The sequence below is a fragment of the Hesperophylax consimilis genome, unplaced genomic scaffold (assembly GCF_061612785.1).
Source record: "Hesperophylax consimilis isolate HC1 unplaced genomic scaffold, BYU_Hcon_1.0 scaffold_35, whole genome shotgun sequence".
Classification (NCBI taxonomy): Eukaryota; Metazoa; Arthropoda; class Insecta; order Trichoptera; family Limnephilidae; genus Hesperophylax; species Hesperophylax consimilis.
The window spans coordinates 1,022,068-1,033,343 of NW_028301265.1; positions in this window are offsets into that span (position 1 = coordinate 1,022,068).

Consider the following 11,276-nt stretch of genomic DNA (forward strand, 5'->3'; position numbering starts at 1 on the left):
TGGACTTCTTAGAACTGAGTGCTTCTAAAACATTATATAAATGTTGTAATGTCTATTTTACAAATGTTGTGATGTCTATAATATAAATGTTGTGATGTCTATAATGTAAATGTTGTAATGTCTATAATATAAGTGTTGTGATGTCTATAATATAAATTTTGTCATGTCTATAGTATAAATGTTGTAATGTCTATAATATAAATGTTGTTATGTCTATAATATGAATGTTGTAATATCTATAATATAAATGTTTTGATGTATATAATATAAATGTTGTGATGTCTATAATAAAAATGTTGTAATGTCTATAGTATAAATGTTGTAACGTTGCGCTGTTCTGTTAATTTTAAATTTTCTGTGTCCTTTGGTTTTTCTTCTTCATCGGGTAATGTATCGCTTCTTTCCCGGGTGTCCCCGACATCTTCCACCATTTACTACTGTATACAACATTTTTACTTAAAAAAACTATATTGTAAAACCACATTATATCGGATTTAATTCTACTCCGTCTCTCTTTTCCGTCTCCAACTTGTTCTACCATTCAAACTACTTTGTAAACATTCTTGGCACTAATAACAACAAATTCTGAAATTTTCAGCAAATAAACCCAGTTGTTTTGGAGTCTATAGGGTACAAACAAAAAACATTAATTTGTAGAACTCTAATTTATTTTCCTTCCTGTTTGAAATAGCTGTCACGCATCATAGTAATTACACAGTAGAACTTATTTATAAAAGGAACATATTTTTGTAAGTTGAATAATAAAATTATTGAATATATAAAAGAATACGGAAGAAAATAATACGGGCATGAGCCTAGTATGGTGGCTGTAGAAAACAAAAAACTGTAATCATTTAAATTCTTATGAATAAACAAACACAAAAAAAAAATAACCCAAAATATAAAAGGTGATGTAATATATGTATAATATTTTTTGTTAAATTTAAATAAAACAGTGTTTTTTTAATGCAGTATTAATGATTAATACTGTCCCAAATAAGTGACTACAAGGTTAGAAGATATCGGTAGCCTATATACAAAATTCACGTGTTAAGGCGGTTTAATCAGCGGACGAGAATTCAAATTTTGTTAAAAGACAGTCTCGCGATCGGACGTTTTTTTAGACCGAGACAGAAATACCGAATTCATTCCACTGCGAGCCGTACACTCGCGCGGCTGACGAAAACTACAGCATGGTTCCGATGAAATAACAATTATTGTTGTTAAATTCTTGGTTGTAGCTTTCTTCCATTTACATACATATTTGTAAATTATACGTCGGAGTGCGTAAACATAAATAAATACAAATGCAGTTTGTTGACATGGTAGATATAAAATATGTAGGTATATGAATATACATTTTAAAAAAAATCAAATATTTGTTTAATTTGTTTTTTTTAAATATTTTACATGAGTTTTCGAAAGGTGAGTAAAAATCTTTTGTTTTACTTATTTATTCGTTTGTCCAAAAGGTATTACCGGTAAGTTTTATTTCTAATACTTATAAAAGTATTAAAAATAAAAATTTAAATGTTAAAGTATTACTCGATTTGATATTTATGACATTGAAAAGAGGGTTTATTCCTCACAACTGAAGTAGTATATATATTAAAACTAGGTTTTATTTCCAACTATTTTCTATGGTACCTACCTACATATGTAGTTATGCGATTGTATAATATTGTATCGCTTTCATGTATTTGTTTTCATGATCGAGTAAATTTTTTTTTATTTTTTTTTTTATATACAATAATATTATTATTGGGTTTATAAAAACAGTTTATTTTTAAACAAGTTCTGCTGTATAATTATTATTACGCGTGACAGCTGTTTCGCCCTCTAAAGGCATTATCAAACTGTGGGTAGCCCACTTACAGACGATACATTTATGTTATTTCTAGGTAGGTATTTTAATTTCAATTACTGATTTCTTAATTGATTTCTGTGTAAAAATGTTAGAAATTATTGATGGTTATTACCCTAGTAAAGTTTCCCCAATTAGTGTAATGTTTAAATTTGACTGAATGTCTTAATGTTAGTTATTCCCAAACGATGACTCATAGGGTTATTTTAATAGTATAATTAAGTACTTCAATGTGCACTCGTATTTGCACTAGGTTTGCCTAGTGCAAATACCATAGTGCAAATGTATGCAAACGTGCATAGTGCAAATAGTGCAAACCTAGTGCAAATACGAGTGCACATTGAAGTACTTAATTATACTATTAAAATAACCCTATGAGTCATCGTTTGGGAATAACTAACATTAAGACATTCAGTCAAATTTAAACATTACACTAATTGGGGAAACTTTACTAGGGTTATAACCATCAATAATTTCTAACATTTTTACACAGAAATCAATTAAGAAATCAGTAATTGAAATTAAAATACCTACCTAGAAATAATATAAATGTATCGTCTGTAAGTGGGCTACCCACAGTTTGATAATGCCTTTAGAGAGCGAAACAGCTGTCACGCGTAATAATAATTACACAGCAGAACTTGTTTAAAAATAAACTGTTTTTATAAACCCAATAATAATATTATTGTATATATAAAAAAATAAAATGGAGTTCTACAAATTAAACTTAATAACAATAAATAAAAAATGAGTAAATTTTGATTTAAAAATCATAGGTTAGTACCTATGTCAAAAATAACCTTGTCTTTTTTCCTAAAACAAGAAGCTCAATTCACAATATGACATTATGAAACTGACAAAAAGTAACACAAAAAATATTAAATATGTTGAATTATATTAATGTAATAGTGAATTGGACAATAAAATAGAAATTGTGAACAAAAAATGATTTGAATCGCACATCACGAATCGAAATTCATTTGGTTCGTGGCACTTTTTAACTACCAATCACAAACAGTTTCACGTACTTTGGCATAAGTTTTAACATTTATACATGAAAAAACGATGACAGACATAAACTCCTGTCCATAGTTGATTCTTTTCCCTGAAAATTAAACAACACAAAATTATCGCCAAATGTTATAAAAAATATGTGCTAATTCTGACTGATTCTTTCGAACGACTCTGTAGCATATAAGTACGTACAATGTACACGGATAATTAAATATCACTAACCTTTGTTTTTTTCTGAAAATATATCTCCAACGTACGTTTTTGATGTCGTAATTTGTGCTATCTAATAAAACTTTTTTCCGGGGTATTTTCCTCCTCATTTTTAAGCGAGGAATTTTTTTTAAATGTTATCAAGTAGATTGGCGTGGAATAGACGTCCGCTCGCCGCCCTGTTGCAGTGGGGAGTGATAAAATTTCGGCTTGCGCCGTGGTAATCTCAAACAACAAACAAACAACAAACGCGAATCGAAATAAATTACTATTATATACTTTAAGAATATATTTTTTGGTCATAAATTATTTTTAATGTTTCAATAATGTCTTGGCAAATTATTTTTGTAAAAAAATCTGAACTATACCAATTTTTAAGACCATAAATGAATAGTCCAATTGAGGGATTTTCGTCACAAAACGCGTGCTCGGATTTATTTATTAGTAATTTTATTTGAAATAAAAACAAAATTCTTATACATACTTATGATAGATAATTTATTGATTTTTTATACTGTACTATTATATGATTTGAAATATGTGTTGTATAATACAAATTCACCTTTGAAAATGCAACAAATCTGGGCATCGTCCAACGGTAACACTTTAGTATGATATGAAAATAATATTATTTTTTTAAATTTAACTTCTTACTTTACTAGATAAAATAATGATCTTTCGAAATCAATTTGGGTTTTTTTCTAGAAAAGTGTCTATACGTCTGAAAGTGGCCTCAAAAATGCCAAATTTTAGGTCAAGTCTACCTATTTCGCCTTAATAAATTTAACGATTTGAAAGAAATGTAGAACTTAAGAATATGAGACAAATTGCAAAATATATGTGGATTTATGGATTTTAACCACAGTAGGTGAGGAGTTTATGTTTATACTGTGTAGGCATAATCTTTATAATGAGCGTGGCTGACAAGTTCTGTTGCATTTCAAACAACCGTTGGGTTCATAACTCTCCATATCTGTAGAATAATTAAGTTAGCACATATCTCACTCTTAGATATGAGTGCAGCGTTTGACACTATCGATCATGACTTCCTCATTAAGAGATTTAAATGAGTCATCATTTTTGTTAGTAATTTTGTACTGACGCACTTGTAGCCGGCGGCATGGTATTATTAAATTAATATGGGCTTCCGAAAAATCTCTAAATTTTATACAAACCTCTTCTCGAGTCAACTATTAGAAGTACCTAATAATTGCCATGGATTTTTTCAATTCATTACTCAGCCAGGTGGAAGCTGCTCGCGTGGCTTCTGTAAATTTGGACCTGATTGGTAAATTGCCCTTAAAGATGGCAGCTAAAATTTTTCGACTGTTGGACGATAGTTCCTTGTCGGCAGCTTCCAGTGTGAACGAATCTTGGAAGAAAGTCACTACTTGTGACAGGGTTCTAAGAACCAGACTGCGCAGACTGAGTTCTTCTAGGAATTCAGGTCCTAGGAGTTTTAGGCGGTTTACCAGAATCGAGGATTCCAAATCTGTTCTGCCTGCTACCAATGCATTTAAGTGTGCAAGAAGATCCGATGTTTTGGATCTATGTCGACCTTTGAAGCGTGTGAGGCTTGACGGCACATTATCAATGATGAAATGATTTGACATTGAATTATTGTTCTTTTGTTTTTCGGTACATTTTTATGACTAAATAAACCATTTTTATGATTTATGTAACACATCTCTTTTTTATTACATGTTAAAAATACACATACGAGATTAAATTTTGACAAATCCTTAAATTACAAAAAAAAATGTTATGCTTAAATGAATCCAATTTTTTTTTAAAACTCTATAGCTAGAATGGTTCACATAATTTCAACAAAATTTTATGAATTTCTGTAAGCTTAACGTTTACATTTTGAAAGCAAAGAAGAAATCACAGTTTTCTACCCCGCGGAGATGTAACCCGATACGACCGTCCAAACTTCTCCGAGGGGAGAGAATTTATAAATAAATTTCTTAGCCAACCAATTTACGTTGGCCGACAAAATTCTTCCAATACTTCAAATACTTCTTTTTTTCTGACTAAGAAAAGGATTGTAACTAAATGAAGTTATTTAAAATTTTGTCAATAATACACGTTACCTATGTATCTACTGATATTGTTTTTTAAACAGGCGAAAAATATTCGATATACTTTTATTAGGTAAATAGAATTCTTGATTCAAGATTGGACTACCCTGACGCTATACATTTGCTGTCTTTACATATACCTCCGAAGATGGAATATAACATTTCACAACAACAACTTCGTGTTCAATTCTGTTATGGAGAGAATACATAGGCTGGGCAATGAACTAATTAGATGTCACTTATTTTTTAGATTTAAATTTTGACACATTCAAAGCCAAAATAGTTAAGCACTTTTAAGTTACTTAAAATAACGAGTAACCATAATTTATGCAATGCTTACTTCTGGATGAATGTGTAAAAATATTAAGAATTCTTAGTAACGACATATTTTTCATTTATTTTTGTATTTGTTATTTAGTGTGATAATAACTCAACAAGTATAATATTGTATTTATTAAACGACGATTGTGTTTATTATCTCGACGCCAACTAGTGAGAGATTCAGCACTAACAAAGCATTTCCTACAAAAATAAGGTTGTTTTCAGGTGGAAAATATTGAATTACTTGGCGAGTTTGGAATAAACCGACGCGCGACGTAGCGTACGGTTAGTGTAGCTAACCGGCAATCAAATGGCTACAATGATGGTTCAATTTCCGTTGGCTGTATTTATTCTTCCTCTTTATATTTTTCAATTATTGCTTATGATAATTTGTCATATTATAGCTTATGCTTAAATTTTTAAATCTTTTTTATTGATGTTGTACTGTTGTTTTCAATTAATAAATAAATAAAAAAACTAGTAAAATTCATGGGCCACATCCAGACTAAGCTGCACAACAATCGAGTCATTCCTAAATAGCAAATAAATAATTCAGCAGTCAAAAGGCGAAATAAAGTGAATAATATCAATTATTGTGACTATAATAGTGTATTCGGGCCTTACCATCAAAGGATTAGCTTTTTCGACCCCATCACTCAGGTTCCAATAATGATACTATCTTTATTATTAATACGCTAACGTCTGTAGTTTACACTCACTCCACATACGATGCAAACAGAAGTGCTGCCATCTACAATATTCAAATAGAACTATTAAAGTTTTCGTTGTTTATATTTTTTTGCTAGTTCTAATTATTTTCTTTTGAAATACACCAGCTAAGACAATAATAAAAATTATTCCATGCACCAACCAATTACATGCGCATCTGTAAAAAAAAACAAAACGAAAATACTACTTTTTTTTATTTTTGGAATAGCTTAATGAGTAAAACCTCAAATTGTAATATTTATGTACGACAATATTAACGATTCACAAACAAAAAATGAAACAGAATACACAGAAAAACATTCAGTCGCTCTTAGGAATTGAACACAGGAACTTGAATTAATTTCTGTTAATTTTTTTCTGTTTCATATTTAACATTTGAGAGTCGTTTATATTGTCTTCGATGATTAAATATAACAGTTCGATGTTTTACTCATTTAGTTATTCCAAAAATAAAATATTCATCCTAAACTTGTAAAAAAGTCAATACCTACATGTTGCACATTAAAATAAATTTTAAAAAAATATTTATTTATCCAAGACACTATCCAGAATTCATTTAGTTCGGACAGAATCTTGCAATCATACATAAAGATAGCAGACTATAAAAATATGCGTTTAAAAAATAAATATAATGTTGGTGGCTCATCCAGAATGGTATTGACTATTTTATAAGAGAACTATTTTTAAAAATAAAAATAAATTATAATTCAAAATAACATTCAAAAATATCTTCTGGAACGAAACAAAAGCTAGTCTTATAAATAATGAGAAAACTTCAAAATCCATTTAAGACCTGCCCCGCAAAGGCCTTGTGTTTTTTGAAATATAATATAAATGTACATATTGTAAATATCTTGATTCGTGTATTTGAAAAATACATAAAACATGGTAACTATATAAAAAGAAACATTTTATTCTAACCTTCCCGTTGCCAATAGAGGTACCCAAAAGCACTGAAATTACTTTTATTTTGTCTTTAAATAGAGACCTAAAAGTTTTAATATTTTTTGCACTGCTAAAAACTACTTACCTACACATAATCCCAAATAAACTAAATTATTGATTAAAACAAGAAATAAAATGTTCTTATTATGTAGGTATCTTTTCCTGCAACAAATAATATATTTTTTATATAGCTGTGGAACCAACCACAGCTGCTTTCTCCATTCCACTCGTACAGCGACTTGCTCCTGGATGATGTGCGCCATCTCACTCGCTTAGTACACTGTAACATATATCCCGTAAATAATTAATTAAATACCTGGGGTAACCGAGTCACCCCTTATGACACCTTACTTTTATTTTGACTCTTGGTATGCCGAAGGTTAAAAAAGCTTTCGAATACAAAATATTCGGGGAACTTTCCTAGCTATTGTGAATACGTGAAGGATTGGGGTTTGACTTCTGACCAATCGATTTTGTGACAACCTTCCATAAATATGGAAAGTCTTATTTGGACATCTCAATGAACCCTTTTCAAAGCTGCTTTTCACAAATACCAAATCATTTCCGAGCCATATTGAGATTGTCAAGAGGATTGTTACATAGAAAAGCAGAACAAGGTCAACTTTTACAATTTTGACCGGTTTAACTGACCATTTAAATTAAATATAAATTTTTCCAGTTTTGGAATTTTTGAATTCAAAGGACTGACAAGTAAAACAAGATTACCGATCTAATAATTCTGAAGAAAATTAGATTATCTTACGAAATGTTCCTGGTCACAGCACCAAATGAAAATTGATTATATAAGTCTAATGATAACTAACCGACCATAAGATTGGCATTGTAATATAAATCGTAATTGGTTGGTTTGTAGTGCTCATTTAAAAATTTACATTTCACTTAATATTCATTTACTTTTTCAGGGGCGAAGTTGGTCTGGTGACAGTCAGCACCAGTGGGAAACCATCATTTTCAATTTGGGTGGTGGGTTTGTGTACCGCCGCTCTGGGAAACATTTATTGGATAACCAACACCTCTACTATAGGTCACCACAAGTGGTTGGCTACGTTCGGTGATTTAGCAGAGGTGTCCAGGTTCATTGGATGAGGCAGGTTTGAAGAGACCCTTTGACCTCTCCAACTGGTCTCAACCCATCTCCTTGCGCCGCAGTGAGAGTGATATATTCATATGTCCGTTACTTCTGGACACACTGATCCCTAAATTCCTATCCAACTGAAAGTCCATTCACGACGCCTCCAGACATGTAAAAATTGTTATTGGTAAGTTATTCAGAAGTACAATAATAAGTTTATAGTTCATAACATAATAAGTTGAATATGAACAATATTAGCAGGTACAATACAAGTTATCATAGAGAGTTTTGTAGTACAAAGGATTTTAATTATTGTACATAATAACAAGAGTACAAAATAAGTACTTGGTACTATGAAAGTTGTTACAGAACAATATGTAGTAAATTTGGTGATATTTAATAAAAACACACGTGAACACTTTGTTGTAAAGCATGTTTGTATTTAGCAAACCTTTATCACCACAGATTGGTGTATTAGATATTTTATAGTAAAACAGTTGATAGATCTGTCACAAATATTATATTAGACAAAATTTTGGCAAATCGTGGATATAAACATCGGTTTAATTATACGTATTACCATGTCTGTGTTGCCTCTGAATTGGCAAATTTTCAAAAAAATTATTAGCAGACTGCAACATTATGGAGAGCGGTCAGCATTATAAGTAGGAATTTAGATTTTTTTACACGGCCGAATATCCTCTTGCATACGTTATCACCAGGAAGTGCAATAGAAATAATCCTCAACGTTTTTACATACTCATGGATGATGCCAATGTAGGTACCCTGTATAACTGACATTATACAAGGCAAATTTAATTTGCTCGCTCTCAGAGTGGACTCAATAGAGAACCTTAAATTGTATTAGGCTTGGTAAATTTTCAGTAATTTCGTGCTGAAATGTAGCCCTAGTCGGACATGCGCTCGATTGAATAATGATTATTATAAACAAAATACATCCACATACCTATGAGCAGTATGATGCAAAGTGGTTTAAGGCTTTTTAGTTCTTCATCCATGCGTCGCGGGTTCAATCCTCTGCAAGCTAAATCTTCCATAATTGCATTTGCATTAATTACCGCTTTTTACAATAATTAGTGACAGCCTCCGTGGTTGAGTGGTTACACGGAGAAAAGTTTACTGATAACAGTTATTGCTAATTTATTAATAATCTCTACAAATTATTCGTTGTCCTGTCAAAAACGGGACTGCAGGCCCTTAACCAATGATATTGTTTCTTGATAAACTTTTAGTAAAATACCAATGTATTGTCACGATGTCGCAACACGTGTCAATATATGTTATGAAAACAAACGCAGGTGCATGAACACGCGGTCCGATATTATAACGAATATACTAAAATTTTATTAGGAAATGGCCTACAATCCCTTTTTTGACCGGAGTACCAATAATTTGAAGAGCAATCCCACAAGTAAACTTTAATTGATTAATTTGTGTTATTTCACAATTTATTAATATTTGGTATATTTGCGACACGTTTCATAGCGATATATACTTTCAGTAGATGTAGGTATAACTCGGGAAAAAAACCCACCATAACTTTAGCCGTATTTGGTGACCAGATCTGAATAGCCAGGAACCACACATTTCTCTACCCCAACTCCTTCCCCTCCCTACTTTCTTCACCATCACAGTATACCCCAAATGGGAATTCCATAGTCTGACTGGGTCCAAACAGCCGTGACAAAAATTGCCAGGGTAACTCTAAAATTATTATATTTCTTTGAAAAAATTAACTAAATATCTTTACAAGTGGATATATTTTAGTACAACAAGTTTGTACTAATTTTTCATTTTATTCCGCAGAACTACGCTTAACTTAAAACTTTAGGAACTTCCTAGAGCCACCCGTCCTTCGATAGAAAGTCCTTTCGAAGTTTACTGTAAGAATCCCTTCAATTGCTTGTTAGTCTAGTCTAGACAAGATAGTTTGCCGAGATTAATTACATAACTCATTCGAGTGATTAACAAATCAAATAACTGAAAACTTTTAGTGTACCCTCTCACGTGAAAAACCCCACGTTGGTGGTGGATCTTGCGGACAATAAGAGTTTTTTTTAACTTTTTCTTTAACTTGTAGACATCTCTCTGCAAGCTGACAATGGTAATTCTCTGGAAAAAAAAACTTTTGGAGTGCTTTCGTAAACGCCACAGACTTATTGATTTTTCTCTATCTTTTGTAGATTAATCAGGACCAACCTAGCAATGTTCGTGCCTCTGGGAAGAATGACTAAGATATTTAACCACCTTTCTTCTGAGTAGACATTTTTCAGGCAAATCTCAGTGAATTCAAGATAAGTTCAAGTGTTTTTTTAACACGAGGCTGCATTTCTACCGATATATTTAATGTATGTAATAAATTAGTGTACGTAATTGTAGATGTTTTAATGTTGATGGAATCATTGTTTTTCACAAATACATAAGTAAAATAATAAGACTATTCATGTTCCTTAAATAAATAAATAAAATAAACTTATACACCTTTCAGATATTCGAGCGTTATATAAAATATTAATCCATGTTTATAAAAATAAAAACAAAATGAAAACAGCCGAACACAAATATCAAACCAAAAGTAAGGTACGAAATGATCTTTCTGTTCCAACAAGCAACAGAGCGGCTTATCAAAAACTATTCTCATATCTCGGTCCTAAAATATATAACAAAATTCCCTCACAGCTGAAACTGTGTGAATTGTCATCCTTCGCTCCGAAAATAACATAATGGTTATAAGATCTAGGCAGAATTGATTCCCAAATATTACTAAATAATGTAATCTGATAATTATTTATCACGAACGCCTTTTATGTATCTCCACTTTTACTCATTTTCTCTATTCTTAAATCCTGTATTACTCTAGGATAATTTTGAACCTGTGAATTTGACTGTCCTAAAGCGGGAAACCTTCCTAGTTGGACAGTCAAAAGCTTCCTTGTATAAAATGTAATGAATATTATAAAAAATAAATTAATAAACACTTGAAAAAAAATATTGAAAT